At 40.3% G+C, this 27516-nt stretch overlaps 1 protein-coding gene across 2 annotated transcripts in view; it reads left to right on the forward strand.

The window, feature by feature from the left end:
- Window positions 1-27516, forward strand: part of DACH2 (dachshund family transcription factor 2) — an 862115-nt gene that overhangs the window by 535314 nt on the left and 299285 nt on the right. The window lies entirely within an intron of this gene.

Here is a 27516-nt window from a genome sequence, read left to right on the forward strand (position 1 = left end):
TCGCAGAAGCAAGGAGCAGGTCATTGTTGGATCTTAGTGGGCGGGCTGGAATATACTTGTGTATTAGAGAGGATAGGTAGAGGGGAGCGGCGTTGGTGAGAGCTTTGTATGTAAGGGTGAGAATTTTGAATTTAATTCGGCTGTGTATGGGGAGAAAATGAAGGGACTCACAGAGAGGTGCAGCAGATACAGAGCGACGGGAAAGGTGGATCAGTCTGGCAGAGGCATTTAGGATGGATTGAAGAGGGGAGAGGCGGGAAAGAGGAAAGCCAGTAAGTAGGTTATTGCAGTAGTCAAGTCGAGAAATAACAAGGGAGTGGATTATTTGCTTTGTGGTGTTAGCGCACAGAAAAGGTTGAATCTTGGAAATGTTGCGTAGATGGTTGCGGCAGGATGTAGAAAGCGATTGGATATGGGGGGTGAAGGATAAATTTGAGTCAAGTGTAACTCTGAGGCAGCGGACTTGGGACAATGGGGAAATGGTGATGCTGTCAACAGGGATAGAGAAGTCACAGGTCGGTGTAGAGCTTGAGGGGGGATAAGAAGGAGCTCAGTCTTGGACATGTTAATCTTAAGGTGGTGAGAGGCCATCCAGGAAGAAATAGTATTTGCTTATAGATAAAAAAGGGTATATTTGTTCTTGTTTCTCTTTAGAGGTGATCACAAGTAAGTAACACAGACATTAAACATAAATTTGATAGTGTAAGGTCAGGTTACCATAGCAACTAATTGATTTTCAAGAAATCCGACGTCGGATGGAAGCGTTAACACAATGTTAACTTACAACTATACGAAAAGAGCGACTGCCAGCAAATGTGCAAACATTTCAATGGAAACCTGGAACTAAAATGGAGCCATAATCTACTTTTAGCTGTCGGCCCCTTTGGTAACTTAAGGCTCCATTTTTTACAGCTCAATGGAAACTGGAAACGAGTCAAAGTTGGTATTTGAATTTGTATTAATCTATAGAAATAAGGGGACAGCTTCTTCTACATATGTGAACATCTAATTTGACAAACATAATTATTTTAATGGGACATGGAAGTCAAAATTAAACTTTCATTAGTCTGACAGAGGGAACAATTCTAAAAAAAAAAGTTTCAATTTACTTCTATAATCAAACTGACCTTTTTCTCATGGTGTCCTTTGTTAAAACTTAGCGCCTTTCTATAGCAAAATATCTAGGTAGGCTCAGAGTGTGCAAGAATATTGAGCACTATATGGCAGCAGTGTTACATATTAAAAATGCCTTTAGCTATTTTTCACTACCCACAAAAAGCGCACTCCAGTGAATTACAGCAGTTCAGAGCCAGTCCACAGCAGATATGGCTGTAATTTGCAGGAGTGTGTTTTGTGGGCTGTGGAAAGCACTGGAGGCAGCTGTGCCTTCAGTGTTTATGTGCTCTGCATATCCTTAGTGATTTTTTATATTTTTTTTGTACCTTGCTGACTTTTTTCACTTTGTTTTTATTGTGTTATGCACCACTTAATAATTAATCAGTTTATAATGAAGTTAGAGCAATTAGCCATCACTACACAATGCAGACTGCAAGGTGTGGTTCCCTTATTCACCTTTTCACTGCTAGGCCGCTCACAAAACTGGTCTTCGAAGGGGACACTGATGGTGACCTCACAAACGGGGCAGAATCAGAAAGCTCAGTGTAACTGCGTGAGAGCTGGATGGGGGGAGGTTCTTAAATCGTCTTGATCTCAGCTCCCATAGCAGCTACAAACCTCCAAGACCCCTCATTTCAAAAAGAAGCTGTACTAAACAACATTTAAAAATAAAGTAGAAAAAACACATGAGTATTTGCTTGGGATTGGGCATTAAAAAACGTGTATGTGTAGAGACCCCTAATAAAGATTATTTTCTAGTCCCTCTCTCAAAAAAAGATATGAATTTTGTTAATATAGTCAGGTGATCACTATGGTAACAGTAAACAGCTTGCAAGAAAAAAAAGTGCTTTTATTTCTGTTCTGAACAATGGTGTCTCTCTAATCTATATTATAACCCCCAAAAGCTTATGTGGGTCCTTATTTCACGTGACAATTTAGTAAGGTGATCACAGTAACAGCAGTGGTCACTTGGCAATTCTCAGTGTTATTTACTTAAATCTAAGCAACAATTATACACTTTTTTTTTTTTTTACAGTTTTTGCCACACCTATCTAATATGCCATGAATTATAAATGTAATAATGGTATATTGTGAATCTGCTAGGCCTGCTGGGAAAAAAATACATATATATTATTTGTGTGAGTCATTCACTGAAATTTGATTTACAATAGGGTTTAAATGTAGGTAGCAAAAAAAATCAGCACGGGGTGAAAAAAAGGCTTAGCAGTGAAAGGGTTAAAGGGACATTAAACTGCTGGGAACATTTGCAATAGTCGTTCTTAACCCATTACAGAAACCAGTAGGTAAAGCTCTGTATCTTTATACTGGGTTTTGTCATGTTGTAGTGTGTGTATTGCTGCATTCTGTGATAGAAGCCGTGTGCCTTTTCTGTGATAGAAGCCGTGTGCCTTTTCTGTGATAGAAGCCGTGTGCCTTTTCTGTGATAGAAGCCGTGTGCCTTTTCTGTGATAGAAGCCGTGTGCCTTTTCTGTGATAGAAGCAGTGTGCCTTTTCTGTGATAGAAGCCGTGTGCCTTTTCTGTGATAGAAGCCGTGTGCCTTTTCTGTGATAGAAGCCGTGTGCCTTTTCTGTGATAGAAGCCGTGTGCCTTTTCTGTGATAGAAGCCGTGTGCCTTTTCTGTGATAGAAGCCGTGTGCCTTTTCTGTGATAGAAGCCGTGTGCCTTTTCTGTGATAGAAGCCGTGTGCCTTTTCTGTGATAGAAGCCGTGTGCCTTTTCTGTGATAGAAGCCGTGTGCCTTTTCTGTGATAGAAGCCGTGTGCCTTTTCTGTGATAGAAGCCGTGTGCCTTTTCTGTGATAGAAGCCGTGTGCCTTTTCAAAACAGTGTTGTTACTGACTTTTTGACAGCTTTTGTATACAATTTAAAAGTTATAGAACCAATATAAAATAACCATTGGGAATAATATAGAGCATAGCAGCCACTGCAAAACATACAGCTCCTGCTCTGTATTCTACACCAGGGTTCTTCAAATGTATGGTGTGTGTGTGTTGTATGAGAGTGTGTGTGTTGTAAGAGAGTGTGTGTGGTGTGTATGTGTGTGTGTTGTATGAAAGTGTGTGCGGTGTGTGTGTGTGGTGTGTGCGTTGTATGAAAGTGTGTGTGGTGTGTGTGTGTGGTGTGTGTGTTGTATGAAAGTGTGTGTGGTGTGTGTGTGTGGTGTGTGCGTTGTATGAGGGTGTGTGTGTTGTATGAGAGTGTGTGTAGTGTGTGTTGTAAGAGAGTGTGTGGTGTGTGTTGTATGAGAGTGTGTGTGGTGTGTGTGTGCATGGTGTGTGTGTTTTATGAAAGTGTGTGGTGTGTGTGTGTGTGTGTGTGTGTGTGTGTGCATGGTGTGTGTGTTGTATGAAAGTGTGTGTGGTGTGTGTGTGTGGTGTGTGCGTTGTATGAGGGTGTGTGTGTTGTATGAGAGTGTGTGTAGTGTGTGTTGTAAGAGAGTGTGTGGTGTGTGTGTTGTAAGAGAGTGTGTGTGGTGTGTGTGTGCATGGTGTGTGTGTTTTATGAAAGTGTGTGTGGTGTGTGTGTGTGTGTGCATGGTGTGTGTGTTGTATGAGGGTGTGTGTTGTATGAGAGTGTGTGTAGTGTGTGTTGTAAGAGAGTGTGTGGTGTGTGTGTTGTAAGAGAGTGTGTGTGGTGTGTGTGTGCATGGTGTGTGTTGTATGAGGGTGTGTGTGTTGTATGAGTGCGTGTGTAGTGTGTGTTGTAAGAGAGTGTGTGGTGTGTGTTGTATGAGAGTGTGTGTGGTGTGTGTGTATGGTGTGTGTTGTAAGAGTATTACCTTTTACAACACTTTTAAGTGTGACTTTAATCAGGAATAAAGTATGCACACATTTTAGTCGCTTTGACAAAAAATTCAGCTATCTTGTTGTTTATTACTTCAGAAAATTTCAGACAAGCGTAAAAATAGGGTAGCGATGGTATTTGGTATTCTGACACTGTGTCTTGGGGTTAAAAGTTTGAAGAACCCAGTTCTACACTTTAAACTGAAGTGCACAATAATATGTGTCAAGAAGACAACAATATCACTGACCTGTGAGTGCACACTGCTTCTGTCAAAGGGTGTGAGAAAACTTAAAGGGACAGTATACACTCATTTTCATATAACTGCATGTAATAGATACTACTATAAAGAATAATATGCACAGATACTGATATAAAAATCCAGTATAAAATAGTTTAAAAACGTACTTAGAAGCTTTCAGTTTAGCTCTGTTGAAAACGTAGCTGGAAAGCCCATTGCAAGTGGGAAATAAGACACTCCCCCTTCTTTTACATATGAAAAGACCCTTTACACAAACAGGAGTAAACTGGAGAGGGTAGCTGACGGTATTCAAATAAAACTTTGGGGCTTGGTTAGAAGTCTGAAAATCAGAGCAATGTTATTTAAAATAAGCAAAATTATACATTTTGTTTAAAAAAATAACAAACTTAATGGGCTTTATAAAAAGATCATCTACAAAACATTTATGCAAAGAAAAAATGAGTGTATACTGGCCAAGTTGGTGGCGGCCAGTGTGAAGATGCAGAACTTTACTAATCAGCAAGTGTAAAGAGTTAAAATAACAAAAGAGCTTTTAAGAGAGCTGCAGACTCAAGAGGAAAAACATTAGCATGGGGAGTAGTAACCGCTTCTGTAGTTGTACCCAGTTTAATGTCCCTTTAATTCTGTGTAGCAAAAAAATTGCAATATACAATCATTATATATGCGTGCAACTTTAGTTGTACCCAGCAGTTTAATGTCCATTTAAAAATAGCAAGGTTCAAAAAGAATGAAGTGCAGGGAATGCTAAGAAATTTAAAATGTTTATAGTCTGTAAATAAAAACATAATCAAGAAGCATCCATTAGAGTAGATAATGTGAGTATTTACATAGGTGATTGAAAAAGAATACAAGACCCTTTAAAAACTGAACATGGATCAGTGACATTAAGTTCTGAAAACAGTAGTGCAAAAATAGCCTACATTCATGAAAGCTTGTTCATAAACTCAAAAATTGTAAGATGCAAGGAGATTTGTACTTGCCCTCCTCAGATCAGCCACTGGCTACATTTAAATTAAAGGAGCCTCTTATATCTAGCAACCATTAACTTCCCTGCAGCATAGAACCACCTCCATGGTCAAGGATATTAGCATCTGGTATATAAAAAAAACTTTGCAAAATAAAATAATTAAAATAAATAAAAATAAATTATAATGCAAAAAAGTCCAATCTAACAAATGCATAAAAGAAGACTAGAAAAAAAAAAGATCAAGAACATTAAAATAAATTAGAAAATAAATAAAAAAAAGATACATTCTTATTTAAATGGAAGATGAGATAATTCATAGGATAATCATTTCTTTTTAAATGGTGAGTCGTTCTTTAGGTGAAAATCTTGACCAGGCCTTCAAACTCCCACAAACACCCACGATAAACCCCTTTTTTGAGTCTATGGGATTGCTTCTCAGTTCTTTTGACAGACTTGCATTTTAGCCAATCAGTGCTGACTCATAAAAATGGCTTAGAAATTAGCATATGAGCCTACCTAGGTTTAGATTTCAACAAAGAGTACCAAGAGGGCAAAGCAAATTTGATGAAAAATGTAAATTGGAAAGTTGTTTAAAATTACATGCCCTATTGGAATCATAAAAGTTTTATTTTGACTAGACTGTTCCTTTTATCATGGGAACCCCCACTGTCAAGAAAATATTTTGAACATGATTTCACCTGACCAACAAGACCACTTATCAGCGTCCTTGAATTTAGCCCATTGTCCATAAGAGGTTACAGAGTTTAGATTAAAAAAACACACACATAGACAAGTGCATAAACAAATATATTTAAATCTGTTTTTACTAAACCCTACTTTAAAAGATATATGTACTTTTTGAGACCATTACATTAAAATCGGGATATTATGACAGATTTTTACAATTTTAATCTTTTTTTTCTTCTTCAGTGTTTCTATACTTTAAATCTATACTATATAATTTCCATGAACAAAATTTCATTTAATTCAATGGAAAAATGGATGAGAGCATGAGAGCACACTTTTTTGTCTGTAGTAAAATTGTTTTCCCCTAAAATGTATTCTTTGTTTAAAGCTCTTATTGCAGTATCTGAAGTCCATTGTGCCCTTACTTGTTGGCAGCAGACTCTATGGAAATATTCATCCTTCATTTTTTTTATTTAATATACAGCCACTCATCAGAGTATTTATATTTTATTCAAGGGTGTAGCTAGACCATAAAAGTTGGGGTGGGGGCAATGTTCCCTCTAATTTTTTTTCCCTGTGGACAATTATTTTTTCAGATGTGCGGGCTTGATACTGCTCATGTGCAGATATATATTTTCAAGGACATACTTGAAAACAAGAGAAATCTCAATGTATCCTTCCTGGTAAAATATTTTATAAATAAATAAATATATTTATATGGGTGTCTGCAGAATGTTTTCCTAGGGAACACAAAATAAAACGGCAACATGTGCAGCAGGAAAGAGTTGCTTGTTGTATACATGAACCTTATATCATTTTAAAAATAGTGGTTCATTAGCATCAAGAGTGACTCACATGGGTGCTTATGCATTTAAATAAGGAGCAAATTTCCAGCACCCATACCCCTGGCACACCCCAGATATCCCCATCTTGTTTATCTCTCCAGCTTTTAGCTTATGTCTGCTATAGACTAGCAAGTGCTTTCTCTTAACAATTACATTGTTCTCATAATTAGGTTCACCTGCTGAGACTACTCAATGAAAAGAGAAATAGAAAAAAATATTAAGAGACATTAAACATATTTTCTTTTGTGTAAAAATTACACTTTATCCCACACTCTCTAGAGATGCTAAAAAGCAAAGTCTTTATCCTAGGTTTTTAAATCCCATTGCTATTTTTTTGGCTACTCAATGGAGGGTTGGACCGTGTAACAAGCACAATTGTACTTATGTTCAGAGAGAGCTTTTTAAATACAGGTATTGTTTTTAGCTGTATCCTTTGTGCCCTGACATTTGCTATATAATATGTATTTATTTTAGTTATCAAGTTTCCTAATTAAAACAAATATATATATTTATTAAAGTTGGTAGAGCCATTCGTTGTATCCAATGTTACAATGTCATTACAATAAGTAGTTGTATAAAACAATTGAAATGTTCCCTCTAATTTTTTTTCCCTGTGAATAAATATATATCAAGCCCGCGCATCTGAAAAAATGTATTTATTTTAGTTATCAAGTTTCCTAATTAAAACAAATATATATATATGTATTAAAGTTGGCAAAGCAATTCGTTGTATCTAATGTTACAATGTTATTACAATAAGTAGTTGTATAAAACAATTGAAATAATTCCGTTTTAACTGCTGACTAATTTACATCTGAGCATTGGTGCGTGTGCTGCATCATCAGCTCGGAAAAGATGAACTTTATATGAGGTGTGTGCCAGCATTACCTCTTGGATTAGTTGGCAGGATCCATGTTTTCAGAAGTCATGTAGATGTGCACCTGGGCTCAGCTTGTGCACAGATTATAGAGACAACTTCACAGATGAGTGTGATTTGCCAAATACTTTGTCCTCTCTGCAGTCAGATGCTATATTATTGCCTGAAAACAACTAAATTGGTGGCATACAACAAGCAACTTGTTCCTGCTACACGTTTGCCATTTTATTTTGTGTTCCATAGGAAAAAGTTCTGCAGACACCCATGCTGGGAGATTCGATGCTATCTGCTAAAGGGCCAAAATAAGTTTATTTTAACCATGATAGTGTTTTTTGTTTTTTTTCTCTAAAATTTAGAAAATATAGATGAAAAAAAAAAGGAATTCTACAGGTGGAGACTGTGGGTCCACCTTTGCCACACACTGTGAAATCCGAAATTCATAAAAAGTGTCAGCTTGAGTTTCGTTATTAAAATCCTGTGCTAATGAAAATAGACTATAAAGTCAGGCCTATAAGATTGTATTTGCACACAAGGAATTGTTATAAAAACAATGTTCAACTTTCTAAGACTTCAAAGACTAACTTGCATTTTGCACCTGCTGTATCTTTTATTTTGTTTTTTCATTTATTTTATTATTTTAACTTCAGATTATTAATTTTCTTTTTTATAAGTATAAAAGGTTAAAAAATGTTATTTTAAATGTGTGACCACGTACTAGTAGAATAATAGTAAAAAAAATACAACATGGTTCCATGTGCAATAGTTAGTATTCTTTAATTTAATTATATTTTTATTAGTAATATTTTTTTTATAATTAATTAAAAAAAACATAATTTATACTTTGCCTGATAAATTTGTGTCTTTCATGGTGGCGAGAGTCCATGATCCGGTAAATATGGGAATAAATACCTACCACTAGGAGGAGGCAAAGTTTCCCAAACCCCAAAAGCCCTATAAATCCCCTCCCATCTCATACATACCTTAGTTTAATGTATAGTGAAGCAGTGAGGTTTAAAAGGGAGTAAGAGCCCCAAAAAAAAAGAGCAGGGAAAAAAGTTGTGCTTAAAATAAATCAACCCCAAGAAAAGGGTGAGGGCTCGTGGACTCTTGCCACCATAAAATAAATTAATTTATCAGGCAAGTACAAATTATGTTTTTTTTTCATATAGATGGCTAGAGTCCACGATCCGTTACATATGGGAACTAATACCCAAGCTGTGGAAGTCCACGAGCAACTATAAAGGGAGGAATTTAAAAAACTGCTTTTTTTTTGCTGAGAGTCTAAATCCACCACTAAAAAGAAGAAAATATCTTATAATGAACTAAAAAAACTGAGACAACTGCCTGAAGGACCTTTCTACCAAAGGCTGCTTCAGAGGAAGCAAAAATATAAAAATGGTTTTCAATGAAGACCAAGTGGCTGGTTTACAAATTTGAACAGAAGCCTCATTCTTGAAAACCCAAGCAGTGGCAACTGACCTAGTAGAATGAGCCACAATCCGCTGTGGCGGAGACTGACCCGCCTCCACATAAGGCTTGTGAATCAAAAGTTTTAACCAGGAGGCTAAAGAAATAGCAGAGGTCTTCTGACCTTTCCTAGGGACAGAAAAAGAATCAAACAGACTAGAAGTTTGTCTGAAAACCTTAGTAGCATTAACATAATATTTCAATGCTCTAATAAGATCCAAAAATGTAAAGATCGTTCTGAAGCATTCTTAGGATCAGGACAAAAAAAGGGGAAATATAAATCTCCCTACTAATGTTGTGTGAGGGAACAACTTTAAACAAAAAAAAATACGTAAATGTAGTCTGCAAAGCAGCCTTTTTCTGATAGAATATCAGATGAGACTCACAAAAGAGAGCAGGCAATACAAAAACTCTTCTACTACAGGGAGTGCAGAATTATTAGGCAAATGAGTATTTTGACCACATCATCCTCTTTATGCATGTTGTCTTACTCAAAGCTGTATAGGCTCGAAAGCCTACTACCAATTAAGCATATTAGGTGATGTGCATCTCTGTAATGAGAAGGGGTGTGGTCTAATGACATCAACACCCTATATCAGGTGTGCATAATTATTAGGCAACTTCCTTTCCTTTGGCAAAATGGGTCAAAAGAAGGACTTGACAGGCTCAGAAAAGTCAAAAATAGTGAGATATCTTGCAGAGGGATGCAGCACTCTTAAAATTGCAAAGCTTCTGAAGCGTAATCATCGAACAATCAATCGTTTCATTCAAAATAGTCAACAGGGTCGCAAGAAGCGTGTGGAAAAACCAAGGCGCAAAATAACTGCCCATGAACTGAGAAAAGTCAAGCGTGCAGCTGCCAAGATGCCACTTGCCACCAGTTTGGCCATATTTCAGAGCTGCAACATCACTGGAGTGCCCAAAAGCACAAGGTGTGCAATACTCAGAGACATGGCCAAGGTAAGAAAGGCTGAACGACGACCACCACTGAACAAGACACACAAGCTGAAACGTCAAGACTGGGCCAAGAAATATCTCAAGACTGATTTTTCTAAGGTTTTATGGACTGATGAAATGAGAGTGAGTCTTGATGGGCCAGATGGATGGGCCCGTGGCTGGATTGGTAAAGGGCAGAGAGCTCCAGTCCGACTCAGACGCCAGCAAGGTAGAGGTGGAGTACTGGTTTGGGCTGGTATCATCAAAGATGAGCTTGTTTTCGGGTTGAGGATGTAGTCAAGCTCAACTCCCAGTCCTACTGCCAGTTTCTGTAAGACACCTTCTTCAAGCAGTGGTACAGGAAGAAGTCTGCATCCTTCAAGAAAAACATGATTTTCATGCAGGACAATGCTCCATCACACGCGTCCAAGTACTCCACAGCGTGGCTGGCAAGAAAGGGTATAAAAGAAGAAAATCTAATGACATGGCCTCCTTGTTCACCTGATCTGAACCCCATTGAGAACCTGTGGTCCATCATCAAATGTGAGATTTACAAGGAGGGAAAACAGTACACCTCTCTGAACAGTGTCTGGGAGGCTGTGGTTGCTGCTGCACGCAATGTTGATGGTGAACAGATCAAAAAACTGACAGAATCCATGGATGGCAGGCTTTTGAGTGTCCTTGCAAAGAAAGGTGGCTATATTGGTCACTGATTTGTTTTTGTTTTGTTTTTGAATGTCAGAAATGTATATTTGTGAATGTTGAGATGTTATATTGTTTTCACTGGTAAAAATAAATAATTGAAATGGGTATATATATTTGTTTTTTGTTAAGTTGCCTAATAATTATGCACAGTAATAGTCACCTGCACACACAGATATCCCCCTAAAATAGCTAAAACTAAAAACAAACTAAAAACTTCTTCCAAAAATATTCAGCTTTGATATTAATGAGTTTTTTTGGGTTCATTGAGAACATGGTTGTTCAATAATAAAATTAATCCTCAAAAATAAAACTTGCCTAATAATTCTGCACTCCCTGTAGAAGAAGGTTAAAGGGACACTGTACCCAAAAATTTTCTTTCGTGATTCAGATTGAGCATGAAATTTTAAGCAACTTTCTAATTTACTCCTATTATCAAATTGTCTTCATTCTCTTGGTATCTTTATTTGAAATGCAAGAATGTAAGTTTAAATGCCGGCCCATTTTTGGTGAACAACCTGGGTTGTCCTTGCTGATTGGTGGATAAATTCATCCACCAATAAAAAAGTGCTGTCCAGAGTACTGAAACCAAAAAAAAGCTTAGTTGCCGTCTTTTTCAAATAATGATAGCAAGAGAACGAAGAAAAATTGATAATAGGAGTAAATTAGAAAGTTGCTTAAAATTGCATGCTCTTTCTGAATTACAAAAGAAAAAATCTGGGTACAGTGTCCCTTTAAGAGAGAAAACACTTTCCAAGAAAGTAGTCTAATGTCTAATACATGTATAGGCTCAAAAGTAGGAGCCTGCAAAACTCTTTAATACTAAGTTAAGACTCCTAGAAGGAGAAATATGCTTGATAACAGGTTTAATTCGGACTAGGGCCTGAACAAAACAAGCAATATCAGGAAGACTAGCAGAGAAATTAAATGAAAGAGCAGATATCATCATTGTAAGTTTTCCAAACTTGTGATGAATTTGACCCCCCATTTCTGAGTTCACTCCATCCATTCTCAATAAGACACAACCAATTTTATGGGGATGAAAAGGCCGCAGCCTGTTTATTAAATCAACAACACAAGTTAAACTTTATCAACATTATAACCTCTTATCTAACACTTCACCCAGTGCTTGCTTTTACTCTCCATAAGCCCCTACCCCTTTTCAGGGGTGGGGCGTCCACCATCACTTTCCACTTTCCATTACCGACATAAGTACCAGCTACTATCTATCAGGCGTAAGCCTCAATAGATCACAGCAAGCACCCCACCGTAGCTGCGACAACCAATTTATTTACTATTCCTGGGGAGGGAGGGTGGGAAAACGTCCCCCTTCCGTGCTGCTCGCAACTCTGCAACTGTCGAATCTCAGCAGGGGAGGAGTATTTATCTCCTCCTATCATCCTCCACCCCCACAGCGGAGCCTACCAACGCTCCCATAAAGTGGGGGTCAAATAGCCCTTTATTCCATGCGTCCACCGGGCTAAACTTGACCCCCCATTTCTGAGTTCACTCCATCCATTCTCAATAAGACACAATCAATTTTATGGGGATGAAAAGGCCGCAGCCTGTTTATTAAATCAACAACACAAGTTAAACTTTATCAACATTATAACCTCTTATCTAACACTTCACCCAGTGCTTGCTTTTATTCTCCATAAGCCCCCACCCCTTTTCAGGGGCGGGGCATCCACCATCACTTTCCACTTTCCATTACCGACATAAGTACCAGCTACTATCTATCAGGCGTAAGCCTCAATAGATCACAGCAAGCACCCCGCCACCACTCGCATTCAGCGAGTACCGCCACACAGGGCTAAGGCCTTTTCGATCCCCTCCTTAATAGTGAAATTAAATAGGTGCAGTCCAACTTCATTCAAATGAACCCCATCCTTCAAATAGAAACACCGGCCTGACTCCCCTTCAAATTCCACATGCCTAAGGCTCACTCCGCCCCGCTTCCTGACATACCCACTGACCGTCCTATTTACCTTTCTTCTGGATGCTTCCAACTTCCTAGTGTCCCAGGCTGACCGCCACACCACCCTGCTCTCAATTTCCGACCACACTAAAATCATATCAGGGAACAAAGATAACAACCTGTCTATCCCACTCTTCATACCCCACAGCAGGTCCTTCTGAGGCATGCACCCTAAGTCGTTCCCTCCCACATGGATAACCAACACCTGAGGGGGGTCAAACACCCTGGCATACTCCGATACCTTCCCGACCACCTGGGCCCACTTCATACCTCGAACCCCCAACCACCGTATATGCACCTGCTCCCTGGAGAAACCCAACTGCAACCCATTGTCCTTAACAGCTGCCGCTTTCCTCGCCCCAAAAATGTAGGAGTGCCCTAAAATCCAGCAAGACACCGGCCCTGTTAAATGAAGCAAAAGAATCCACTTGTCAATACCCCCCTGGTTGCACCACCAGCTCCTGTCTCACGTACCCAAGAAACCTTTCAGACCTCCATCTGCCAATCTTTCTGATTACCCCCCCATCCAAACCTAATGATGCTGCCTCCGTCGCTGCCCCAATTCGAAACAAATGTGAATTAAAGTCTTCCCCTCTCATCCCCATCGCCACTAACGCCTTACGAACCACCGCCACAAACTGATACCTAGATAAGGGCGTACCATCACTGTGTAACAACAGTGGACCCGATGCATTCTTTGATACCTCCAAAAATTCCCAGACCGAACCAACCGGACAGCAACGGCCCCCAATCTCCCGCAGCACTACCATAGCACCTCTCCCTTCCTGATCCGTCTTGGACCTTCTCAACCAAAGCTCCACCAACTCCTCCTTCAACACCACATCCTGCCTCGCCAAGCCTCCTAAATCTCCCCGATTCCTCCCCATCAGCTCAGACACCCTAAATGCTCCGAAAAAAGCCAGGACGCATGCCGCCCTGAACAACTTTTCCTCGTAACCTGAGGAACAAATACCCCCCAGCCTCTCAACCACACCTTCTAATATGGCAAATGTTAGCGGACGCCTACCATCTGCCCGCGCCTTCCTCTTACACAGACTCTTAACCGCCATCCGTACCACAAAGATTTTTGTCAAATCCACCTGTCCCAACAGTTTGAACAGAAAAGCCAAGGCCGCCATCCTCCTCCATATTTCTGAGGGCGACAGCCCTTCTCTCCCCCAGCATTTTATCCATTCCACCAAAGTTCTCATCTCCTCCTCCAAAGTACCCTCCTGATAACCATGCTCCACCCTTTTCCTCCACAACTTCCACACTCGGACGTAAGCCCTCCATGTGTTAGGAGCTAAAGCCCCTTGTACCAGACTCAATGTTCCTGGCAGCCAAGCTGCCACAGATCCTCCGGGCACTCCCAGCCTTCCACATCCGCCCCTGGGGCCGCCTCTCGAAATCGATCCCACTGGAACCGGGATAAAGAGTCAGCAATTACATTAAGCCGTCCAGGGACATGCACTGCCCTCCATGATACATTACACCTCAAGCATTCCAACACAAATGCCCGTAGTAAACGGATCACAGCTGGAGAATTTGCTGTCAAACGATTAATCGCCCATACCACTCCCAAATTGTCAGAGTGAAAACAAACCTTTTTGTCCCTGAGGTGTTCCGGCCAAATTCTCAAAGCCACCACCAATGGGAACAACTCCAGAAATGTCAGATTCCTTGTCAACCCCCATTCCACCCAAACCTCCGGCCAGGCCCCCGCGCACTACTTACCATTCAGGAAAGCCCCAAATCCATGGGAACCCGACGCATCTGTAAATAAACACAATTGGTCATCCGACCAACCGGCCTCCTGGATCAACAAGGCTCCATTAAAGTCTTCTAAAAAGACTTTCCAAATGTTCAAATCCTCCTTCATATCCAACGATATGCGGATGTGAAATTTCGGATTGGAAATTCCAGCTGTCGCCAGTGACAATCTGCGGCAGAACACCCGCCCAATGGGTATAATCCGACCCGCAAAGTTTAATTTACCCAACAGCGATTGCAATTCTCTAAGTAAGACTTTTTTCTTGCTCAGGACCACATCGATCACCTCCCGCAGATCCCGGACTTTGTCCTCCGGGAGCTTGCATTCCATTCTGACCGAATCAATCTCGATCCCTAGAAAACTCAGAACCGTCGCCGGGCCCTCCGATTTATCCTCCGCAACCAGAATACCAAACTCCTTAGCCACCTCCCCAAAAACTGCAACCAGGAGCTCACATGTACCGGACCCAGCCAGGCCCACAAAGAGGAAATCATCCAAGTAATGCACAACTGAGACCTTCCCTGACCTTCTTTTCACCACCCACTCCACAAACGAGCTGAACCTTTCAAAATATGAACAGGAAATTGAACAGCCCATCGGGAGGCAGAGGTCCACATAAAACTGATCCTCAAATTTACACCCCAAGAGGTGATGAGACCTCGGGTGAACGGGCAATAGTCTAAAAGCGGATTCAACATCCGCCTTTGCCAACAGGGCACAACGGCCCGCCTTCCTCACCACCGAGATTGCCTTGTCAAAAGAGGCATACTTCACCGATACCAATTCCGGGTCGATGCCATCATTCACCGAGATACCCCGCGGGTAAGATAAATGATGTATCATCCGGAATTGCCCCGGAGCCTTCTTAGGCACCACCCCCAAAGGAGACACCCTTAGTCCCGGGATAGGAGGTAGCCTGAATGGGCCCGCCATCCTTCCCAGTTTGACTTCTTTCCCCAACTTCTCCCTCAACACCTCCGGAAATTCCCTTGCCGATTTCAAGTTCCCCGTGAAGGACGACCCCTCTTGCTCCTTAAAAGGAATCAAAAATCCCAAACTAAACCCCGTTAAGAGCAATTCCGCATCCCCCGCGTGTCCTCGCTCATTGGCGTACGCCTCGAGCCAAGGGACCATCTTTTTTACTTTCACCGGCGTCCGTGCCCGGTACACCCAATTCCCCTGGCCTGCTACCCATTCTGCCCTTCCGGAAACATTTTGCCCCGGAATGGATCCCTCCACACACCGAACACTAATGTTTGTATTTACACGACACTCCAAACTTACATTGCCCTTCGTTAAACTGGAAGCACAGCCCTTTACGGATAGCTGTTCCAGTTCCTGTGCTGGCTCCAGTGATGCTTCCCGTCTGTCCAGAACTCCAAAAGGAACGAGCCCCCCGCAACGGGGTCATCATTTCTAACCATATCCCCATATCCCTATCGTCCCAACGCATTTCCGGACGAACCGCCATTCGCTGCCTGAACCCCTCATCATACCTCCACCAGGCCATTCCCCCATAGGTCCCAAAGGCACTAGCTATTTCTTCATAATAGCAAAAAAGGGAAGCCCCCTGCTCGGGGAACTTTTCGCAAAAAACACTAGCCAAAATCCGGAAGGCCCGAGACCAATTCGCAAATGTCTTGGGCAACTTCCTCCACCTTTTCTTCCTTTCCTCCTCCTCCTTTTTCCCCTTTTCCTTCTCATCCTCCTTCACCTCTAACACATGCTCCAAGGGCAACAGGGAGAATATCTCCACAAACTCCCTCTTCCCTATCTTATCCCTCAATTCGGCCGTTAGATGGATACCCAACGGACCCACCGAACATAAACAAGGCCTCCTGAGTGCCCCTTCCGGAACTCTAACCACCTCCTTACTCGCAGCCGGTGACTCACCTGCTACCGCGACCCCACTATTCTGTGCAGTTACAACCGGCGCTACTACACCCTGCGTCCCCACTGCCACTACCGACGCTACAGTACCCTGCGTCCCCATACCAGGGGCCACCCATGCCACCGCAACCGGAACTCCCCCACCGCTAGGCTTCTCTAGTGCAGCCAATAACCCCTTCAAACCTGCCATTATCATGCCTCTCTCTCCACTCTCCACCACATTCACTCCTGGCGCACCCCCAGCCGTACCCTCACCTGTAGGCTGCTGCACCGTCACTGGGATTTGTGTCGACTCTGTCCCTTGCTCCCTCCTCTGCTCTCTCATTTTGCTCTCGGGGCCTCTGTTGATGTCCAATCTCCTTCGTATGTCGTCTCGTCTGGCAGGAGACCGCCCCCTGCCTTGTCTGCTCCTGTCCCGCTCTCTTTCACCCCGCCCTCGTTGTGGCGACCCAGGCCTGCCTCCTCCCTGAGGCCGCCGTATCGTGGATCTTGACCTCCGGCGACCGCCGGACCCTCCTGTCCTGACAGCGGGCGATGAGCCCCTCTCCCTCCTCCCTGTACCTACAGACTGTGAAGAAGACATAGTCAATACACCCCTCTCCCCCCCTTCTGCCATCCGGCCTCCTTCCCCTTGCCCCACCCCTACTGCACTCCGTTGTGGAGACAACATCTGAAGAAGCTGCACCAGGGTTGACATACCCCCTACCTGGCCAACCATGACTGAACCCAACGACGTCCCCTCCAATGGGTCCTCATCTTCAAAATTCCCACTGGCCTCCAACTCTAGTGGTGGATCCGTGACATCTTCCTGCCGCTCACTATTGCCACTCCTCCTGGCTCCAGTAGCCTCCACACCCCTTCTGTTCGCCCCAGCAGTCCCTGCAACCAGAAGAAAAGTTAATCACCCTAAACCCTACCCTGCCCCCCAAAAAAACAAAAAAAAAACCCTCTGTCCCTCACCCCTCCTCCCCCCCCCTTAACCCCCCGTGACCCCTCTTAGCTGCCTGGCAGATATACTTCCCAATCCAGCGTAAGCTGCACGCCCTCCCTTTCAAGAAACCCTTTCTGACAGAAATATCTAACTGCTCCTACTTCCCTACTCCTACCCTTATATTACTCCCTTATGCCTCCACTCCCTTCTTTTTTTTTTTTTTTAACCAATCAGCCAATCGGATTGAACTTGAATCTGATTGGCTGATTCAATCAGCCAATCAGATTTTTCTACCTTAATTCCGATTGGCTGATAGAATCCTATCAGCCAATCGGAATTTGACGGACGCCATCTTGGATGACGTCATTTAAAGGAACCTCATTCGTCGGGAAGTCGTCGTGCCGGATGGATGCTCCGCGGCGGAGGAGCGAAGAAAGAAGATTGAAGATGCCGATTTGCTTGAAGACATCGCTGATGGAAAAAGACTCTCTGCCGCTTGCTGGAACACATCGCCCGGATGGAAGAAGACTTCACTGCCGCTTGCTGGAACACATCACCCGGATCGGATGAGGAGTTCGGCCCGGCGTGGTGAAGATAAGGTAGGGAGATCTTCAGGGGGGTAGTGTTAGGTTTATTTAAGGGGGGTTTGGGTTAGATTAGGGGTATGTGGGTGGTGGGTTGTAATGTTGGGGGGTGGTATTGTGGTTTTTTTTGCAGGCAAAAGAGCAGTTTTCTTTGGGGCATGCCCCACAAAAGGCCCTTTTAAGGGCTGGTAAGGTAAAAGAGCTTTGAACTTTTTTTAATTTAGAATAGGGTAGGGAATTTTTTTATTTTGGGGGGCTTTATTATTTTATTAGGGGGCTTAGAATAGGTGTAATTAGCTTAAAAATCTTGTAATCTTTTTTTTATTTTTTGTAATTTAGTGTTTGTTTTTTTTTGTAATTTAGTTCTTTTTTATTTAATTGTATTTTTAGATAGATATTTGTAGTTTCTTTAATTTATTGATAGTGTAGGTGTATTTGTAACTTAGGTTAGGATTTATTTTACAGGTAATTGGGTAATTATTTTAACTAGGTAGCTATTAAATAGTTAATAACTATTTAATAGCTATTATACCTAGTTAAAATAATTAACAATTTACCTGTAAAATAAATATAAACCCTAACATAGCTATAATGTAATTATTAATTATATTGTAGCTATCTTAGGGTTTATTTTATAGGTAAGTATTTAGATTTAAATAGGAATATTTTAGTTTATAATATGAATTAGATTTATTTAATAAGAATTTAGTTAGGGGTGTTAGGGTTAGATAGAGTTAATATAGTTAATATAAATACTATAGTAACTATATTAACTATATTAACCCTAATATAATTAGGGTTAATATAGTTAATATATATAATGTAATAACTATATTAACTATAATATACTTAGGGTTAATATAGATAATATAGCTGGCGGCGGAGTAGGTAGATTAAATTAGGGGTTAATAATTTTAATATAGATGGCGGCGGTGTAAGGGGTTCACATTAGGGGATAGATCAGTTAGATGGTGGCGGTTTTAGGGGTTCACATTAGGGGATAGATCAGTTAGATGGTGGCGGTTTTAGGGGCTCACAGTAGGGGGTTAGTTTATGTAGATGGCGGCGGTTTAGGGGTTAAATACTTTATTAGGGATTGCGGCGGGGCATCGCGGTTGACAGGGAGATAGACATTGCGCATGCGTTAGGTGTTAGGTTTATTTAGCAGCCAGTTTAGGGAGTTACGGGGCTCCAATAGTCAGCGTAAGGCTTCTTACGGCTGCTTTTTGTGGCGAGGTGAAAATGGAGTAAGATTTCTCCATTTTCGCCACGTAAGTCCTTACGCTGTATATTGGATACCAAATTGCGCGGGTTTGGTATACCTGCCTATGGCCCAAAAAACTACGGGCGACGGCAGAAATATACGCGCGTAACTTCTAGGTTACGCCGTATATAGGATACCAAACCCGCGCAAATATTGGTGTCGCCGACTTTTGCGGGCGACGATTTTTATCGGATCGACCCCCAGATCTGCATGTCAAATCCAGTAAAGCCACTCTGGGGCAATCAGGATTACAAATGTACTTTTCTAGTCTTATCTTGAAAATAACTTTGGAAAAAGAACCAGATGAGAAAACAGATAAGCTGGTTGAAATAACCAAGGAACTACTAGAGCATTCACTACTTCTGCTTGAGGATCCCTAGACTTTGTGAAATACATGGGAAGTTTGATGTTCAAACGAGAGACCCTTAGATATATTTCTGGTAGACCCCAAAGATTCACAATTAGATAAAACATCCTAATGAAGAGATAACTCCCCTGGATGTAGAGACTAATGACTGAGAAAGTCTGCCTCACTTGTTCACTCTCGAGATGTGAATCATAAGATTTAAGCAAGAACTGACTTCTGCCCAATAGAGAATCTGAGACTCCTCCATCAAGGTTAAAATCTGTGAACTGCCCCTTGATGGTTGACAGAATGTACTGTTGTGACATTGTCTGTCTGGAAATAGATAAGACTTCCTTTATTAACAGAAGCCAGGCTTGAAGGGTCCTGAGAGTTCTATAATATTGATTGTCAACTTCGCTTCTGAGGATCCCAAACCCTGTTATGTCAAAGACACCCAGACAGCTCTCCAACCTGAAAATTTGTATCTTTGGTAATCACAGATCAGGTAGGACGAGTAAGAAGCCTCCTGAATAATAAATTGATGATTCAGCCACCAAGGCAGGGCCTGGTTTTTATTGGAATCTAAAATATATTTTAAGATAGCTGAGTATTACATTGTGTCATTGAAGCAACATATAAAGCTGGAATTGAGCAAAGAGACTGAAGGTTCAGATAGGTTAATACCAGTGTTATCCATCTCTACTCTGTTAGAGAAAAATTAAGTGACACTGAATTTGTTTGAAGAAACAATAATAGTTGCTTTGTGTGAAATTCCGTTAAAGGAAAGGACTGAGCTAGTACCAAGATATCATGTAATGAATTTGTGTGGCAAAAGTACTGCAATACCCTGAGCACTGTAATAGACAAAAGGTTACCTAGAACCTTGATATTATTCATTTTCAGGTACTGACCAGGCCTGGCCCTTCTTAACTTCCGAGATCAGACGTGATAAGGGTGCATTCAGGACAGTGTGACGGTAGGCTGGATTTGTAGCTAGGCCATAGTGGAAGAGCAACTAACTGATAAAGTTTTTCCAGAAAAGTAAAATTCAGAAACTGATGTTTTGAGTAAATTGGATTAGGAAGGTAAGCATCCTTTAATCTAAGAGGGACATAAACTGACTGTTCCATTCTGAAAGATGGAATCTTACAAACTGTTCAAGATCAAAAAATGGTCTGAAGTTGTCATTCTTCTTTGGAACAATGAAGAGATTTGATTAAAATCCCATTCCCTGTTCTTATATTGAACTGGAATAAATATTCCCATATCTCAACAGAGGCCAAGATTGAAGGGCCCTGAAACCTAAGACAGTTTGAAGAAAAAAACTTGATTTTGTTTTATGGATAGAAAAAACAACAACTTTCTTTTGGAGGCGTTGTTCTTAAATCAATGCAATATTCTTGAGAATAATGTTCGGCACCCAAAGGTCGGGGGCAGACTGAACCAAAGCATTCTGGTTAAAAACGACCATCAAGCAGGATTACTGGATCTTGGGCCGCACTTATGATACATTTCACTGCTTACTCTGAGAGTAGGAGTGGTATTTAAATGATAGAACACAAGGTATTGGAGCATATTTGCGTATGCTACTAAAATGGTAGTATTGGAGAACTGTCCCGACTTCTTATCCTGTTTGGACTTGTTACAATGAGCATTAGTTCTCTAGAGTAAACCATATGAACCTTGCTTTGAATAGAAAAGTCAGTTGTCTGTTCTTTATTTCTAATAAAAGAAAAGAGTTTTTTTTAAAAAAATTGTAGACTTTCAGGAATAAAAGCTTATTTATATTTAGTAATAGTAAAGATCTCTTTCTTTGAAAAGAAAGAAACAATATAGACTGAAGGCCCCTTTCACTGAAGAAAGTATGCACATCTTCATTCTTTAATCACTTCCAATGTAGGCAAAGTAAAAACTATGGTATATGTGAGGTGGGAGGGGTTTTATAGGGTTCTTGGGGTTTGGGAAACTTTGCCTTCTCCTAGTGGTAGGAATTTATTCCATATGTAACAGATCATGGAATCTCGCCACCTATATGAAATATAATTTTAAAATTGGTACTAACTCATGCCTCACCTGCCCCCCCTCCCCACCCCGAAAAAAAATCTTTTTTTCCTTCCATTTGAAGGCCTATTAGTAACATCTGTCACTTTTCACTGCCCTCTGAATGTGTGCACCTGCTTTATCAGCTCTCAATAGGCTGTGTAACCCATGGGGTGTGCATTTTGAGCGAACAGGTGTTTTAAAAAAAAAAATTAAGTTGATTACCAGGGGGTGGGTAAGCATTGAATTTAGGTTAAATAATATCTCACAAAACAATGCTTTCCTTGATTGGGAGGCCTAAGCTTGGTAAGGAAGACTTTTTGGTTATGTGGCAGGTATTTTATTTGCAGAACAATAGGTCATGAACATCCATTAGCCGGATTTAAATGAGATGTAGGCGGGGTTGGTCATAATGTGGGTGGAGTTGTGGAAAACCACAGGGGAAGCTGTGGGAAGGACATTAGGGAAAGCTCCCAAATTGTGACTTTTCCAGCAAAGTATTCTTGCGAAACTGTTGCCATTTCAATCTTCAGACACGTACATGTTCCTGAGCTGCCCTACCTGCTTTTCAACAAAGGATTCCAAAAATAAAGCAAATATGATAATACAAGTAAACTGGAAACCTTTTTTTAAAACTGTATGCTCGAACTGAAAAATGAAGAGAAAAAAAAATGGGTTTCATGTCCCTTTAAAAGCATGTAATAGTCCGGTAAGAAAATATTTTCTTGATGGAATTTTTTTATCCCTTTAAGAGTGCTGCATATTGAGTGTTTTTGTGTTTTCTCTACTGATCAGACAGCTGTAAATTGTGTATGGGAGGGTCTCTAATAGTAATCTAATAGTAAAGACAAAACACCTGTGTTCCATCTAATTTTTGACAAGAAGCAAAAAAAAAATAAAAAAAAAATTATATATATATATATATATATATATATTTATATTTATATTTATATATTTTCCCATAAACCATGCCGAGCCCAAAACTCAGGACAGATTTTTACATTTTAAATGCCCAAGGCATTTAAATAATGGGATTGAAGGGTAAACAAGGACTGTCCAAGGAAAATTGGGTATGGGTCAGCTGTTTAGTCATAACATAATTTTTGTATTTTTACTTTTATCACTTGTTTTTAATGGTTATCTAAAAGGTACATAATACATATGTTATGCTGGAGGTACAAATGAATTATCTGCTTGCGTATAATGTATCTTGCTTTCAATTTGCTGTTATTAAAACATTAGACTGATAAATTAAGGAAGCATTAGCACAGAAATGTATACAGTATGTACATGAAGCTGCAGTTTTCTAGTCTGCTCAGACACAAGTTCTGCAGAAGCCATAAAGTTGTTGGCAGGGAAAGTGCATTTTTGGTATTGCGTGGCATCATGGAAATGTTGATTGTTTTTTACCTGATAAGTTTATATGGAAGCAATGAGACACAATTAAATTTAACCTAAGGATAATTAAATACAATAGAACTGTGTTATCAACAATTGCATAATAAAAAATAAAATGCTATAACACTTTATTATTTTAAACTGTCTGGGCTTGTGATAACTTACTAAGAAATCTCGCTGGCACTATGAAGCCCCTGTCTTTATTCTCTAAAGGCTGTTTTTACTGTGAAAACAGTGCGTCTCACAAAGCAGTTTTCCCTGCTTTTAAAGGGACATGAAACCCAAAATGTTTCTTTCATGATTCAGATAGAGAATACATTTTTTTTAAAAAAGTTTCCAATTTACTTCTATTATCAAATTTGCTTCGTTCTGATCCCTAGTCAAAAAGGAGTCATTCTGGAGTAATCCATTACTCCAGACTAGTCATCAGAAGCCATCTTGATGTATGCCCACAGGCCAAAATATTTAAATGAGATTACTCTAGAGGCATTCACTGGCTGTTCATGCTTGTGAAGTAATCAGTAAAGTAATTTGCTAATCATTCTGAAGTCATCACGCAGAACTTTTTACCTTAGCTGATGGCTTTAAAAGCCAGATGATGTCTGATGATGTGCAAATAACGTCTAAAGTAGTTTGATGGTCAGTAAATGACTCCAGGATGGTCTCTAAATTATTGTTGTTTGTCTTGGGTGTTATTTTGTTTTTAAAGGGACAGTCAACACCAGAATTTTTGTTGTTTTAAAAGATAGATAATCCCTTAATTACCCATTCCCCAGTTTTGCATAACCAACACAGTTATAATTATACACGTTTTACCTCTGTAATTACCTTGTATCTAAGCCTCAGCAGACTGCCCCCTTATCTCAGTTCTTTTGACAGACTTGCATTTTAGCCAATCAGAGCTGCCTCCATGGTAAATTCACGTGCATGAGCTCAATGTTATCTATATGAAAAACATGAACTAATGCCCTCTAGTGGTGAAAAACTATCTAAATGCATTTAGATTAGAGGCGGCCTTCAAGATCTAAGAAATTAGCATATGAACTTCCTAGGTTTAGCTTTCAACTAAGACTACCAAGAGAACAAAGCAAAATTGGTGATAAAAGTAAATTGGAAAGTTGTTTAAAATTACATGCCCTAGTTGAATCATTAAAGTTTTTTTGGACTGGACTGTCCCTTTAAGAGATATCTAGTTAGGTAGTGTGCACATGCCTGGGACACTACATTACAGGAAATAGTGCTGTTGCTAATGTATAACATTTCTGCAAATCTGCTGCCATATAGTGCTGCAGACACATGCACACTCCTGAACTTACCTTCTTGCTTTTCAACAAAGAATAACAAGAAAATGAAGAACATTTGATAACAGAAGTGCATTAGAAAATTGTTTAAAATTGTATGTTCTATCTGAATCATGAAAGAAACATTTTGTTTCTATGGCCCTTTAACCCCTTAAAGGGAATGTCAGCTTCCACGAATGAAAGCCCTGTTTTTTAAAATACTATTCAAAACTGGCATTTTCATTCATGAAAGTTTACATTGAAGCCGTTCTTTTACAATACTTACCTTTTATTCCTAGCAAGCATGGAAGACCGGAGCAGCGATTCCCCCGCCTCCAGGTCATCTCTTCTTACTTCAGAAATGACTAATCCGGCTTCCTCCAATCACGGCTTGGTCTCAGGCAATGTTTGCTCTGGGGGGAAGCCGTTATTGGAGGAAGCCGTATGCGACATTTCTGACATGAGAAGAGACAACCTGGAGGGGGGGAAATTGCTGCTCCAGCGTTCCACGCTTGCTAGGAATAAAAGTTAAGTATTTTAAAAGAACGGCTTCAATGTAAACTTTCATGAATAAAAGTGTCTGTTTTTAATAGTATTTTTAAAAACAGGGCTTTCATTTGTGGAAGTTGACATTCACCTTAAGGGGTTAAAGGGCCATAAAAACAAAATGTTTCTTTTTTTAAAATCTTTTAGGAATCCGATGCAGAGAGAGCCACTCTGTGACCCTCTCTACATCGGCCAGCGATGGTGCCGATCGTTGGTGGGTGGGAGCCATAGCAAGGAGGCAGGTGGGTGGCCCATCGCTGGTGGATATCCGGATCCTGTCCCCTCTGTGATTCCTGGAGCGTGCGAGGAGGCGGGGGGGGGGGGAGCGTGCATGCACGCTACATTCAGTTAAAATATAACAGGAGTCAAATAAGGGAGAGGGAGAAAAAATGTTTGGGAAGGGGTTGGAGAAGGGATCTGGGAGGGGGAGGATGGGTAGGGTATTAAGGGTCGGCAGCTTCAATACAGAAATTGGGGTTTTAGTTTTTTTTTTTAAACAAAAAGGGCACATTTTGGACTAAATGGGTACTGCCAGTACCTAAGATGGCGGCCAATAGGTCAAGGTGGAGGCTTAGAGAGCTGTTATGGGGGAATCAGAGAGGTTGGGGGGTAATGGGAGATCCTACACTAAAAATAAAATCTTTAAAAAAAAATAAAAAATCTTAAAAAAAACACAAAAAACACTTATTTCTTATTTCTTTCTGCCAGTACTTAAGATGGCAGTGACAATTGTTAGATGGGAGAGGGAAGAGAGCTGTTTGAGGGGGGTCAGTGAGGGATCAGGGGGTGCGATGTGTCAGGTGGGAGGCTGATATCTACACTAAAGCTAAAATTAACCCTACAAGCTCCCTAATTAACCCCTTAACTGCTGGGCATAATACAAGTGTGGTGTGCAGCGGCATTTAGCGGCCTTCTAATTACCAAAACATAATGCCAAAGCCATATATGTCTGCTATTACTGAACAAAGGGGATCCCAGAGAAACATTTACAACCATTTGTGCTATAATTGCACAAGCGGTTTGTAAATAATTTCAACGAGAAAGCTAAAGTTTGTGAAAAAGTTAACAAGTTAGTGAAAAAGTTAACAATTTTTTTTTATTTTTATTTTTTTTAATGGATTTGGCGGTAAAATGGTGGCATGAAATATACCAAAATGGGCCTAGATCAATACTTTGGGTTGTCTACTAAAAAAAAAATATATACATGTGAAGGGCTATTCAGGGATTCCTGACAGATATCAGTGTTACAATGTAACTATGGCTAATTTTGAAAAAAAAAATGGAAATAGCAAAGTGCTACTTGTACATATTGCCCTATAACTTGCAAAAAAAAGCAAAGAATATGTAAACATTGGGTATTTCTAAACTCAGGACAATATTTAGAAACTATTTAGCATGGGTGTTTTTTGGTGGTTGTAGATGTGTAACAGATTTTGGGGGTCAAAGTGTTTCATCATATTTTATAAAAAAAATTATAGTAAATTATATATGATGAAAATAATGGTATCTTTAGAAAGTCCATTTAATGGCGAGAAAAACGGTATATAATATGTGTGGGTACAGTAAATAAGTAAGAGGAAAATTACTGCTAAACACAAACACAGCAGAAATGTAAAAATAGCCCTGGTCCTTAAAGGGACACTGAACCCACATTTTTTCTTTCATGATTCAGATAGAGCAGGGGTTCTCAAACTTTTTTGCGCCAGGGACCTTTTACAGGGGAGAAAATGCTAAGTAAGCATAGGCTTATTACAATTTATAGTCCTAGTTGCTTAAACATTTCAACCTAAATAATTCAGACCTGTTTCACTGTGATAAACAGAGACACATTTCAGTTTCATTCATGTTAATATCACTTACAGTCTTCAGAGTAATTTTATTCAAAGTGCATTTGGACTCAACTTGACAACATTTACTTTAAGTCATTTTTATTAACAACTTTTATAAAATCAACAGTAGCAAGCCTGGCATTTAAAATTACCAGTCTAAAGATTAATTTAACTTTAAGTAAGTGTTTCAACTTTAAAATAATAAACTAATTGAAGTTTTCAAGAGACAGTTACAGAAAATATCATAGTAATTAAACATATTACTTTTATAACATTTTGTACATAGGGCTATACATACATCACATTCTTATCTCACACAGTTCACAAAAACTCTCTTGATGAGCTCATCCTTAATTAGATGGGTGAGCCTATCTCTCACTACACAGTTTATCTACTCTTGGAGGAATGGATGACAAGCAGACTCTCAGATCGTTCTCCACATGCAAGCGAGCTCTGTACTTAGTCTTCATTGCAGTCAAAGTTGAGAATGATGACTCACAGAGGTACGTGGTAGGAAAGGGTAGCAATATTCTTATTGCCTCAGCAGTAAGTTCAGGATACTCATGTGAGAGGTAAGGCCAGAAATCAGAAAAAAACACCTGTTGGAATCGGGCCTTCAATGTCCTATCAGAGGATAAGTCCAAAAGCTCCTCTTCTGCCTTACCAGTAAGGCAACTTGTTGTTGCACTTGGGGCAAATGGATCCCGCACCCAGTCCCAGGCATCGGTGTTCACATCGGAGAAGTAAGAGTTGAAGTGCTTGCTTAGTGCAGTGAGGTGAGAGATGGCTACCTCGCTCACTATAGCCACAGACAGGTTGTTTTTGTGAAGAAATGATGTCATTTGGGGAAACATGTCTGTTACTTCGTCTCGTATCCTTTTTCTCCATAGCTCCGTTTACTTCATGAAGGCGGTGATTTTGTTGCTGACTTCCAGGATAGATGCATAGCCTCTTTGGATTGAGAGGTTGAGGCTGTTGAGCAAGTTGAATATGTCGGCA

The sequence above is a fragment of the Bombina bombina genome, chromosome 1 (genome assembly GCF_027579735.1).
Source record: "Bombina bombina isolate aBomBom1 chromosome 1, aBomBom1.pri, whole genome shotgun sequence".
Lineage (NCBI taxonomy): Eukaryota > Metazoa > Chordata > Amphibia > Anura > Bombinatoridae > Bombina > Bombina bombina.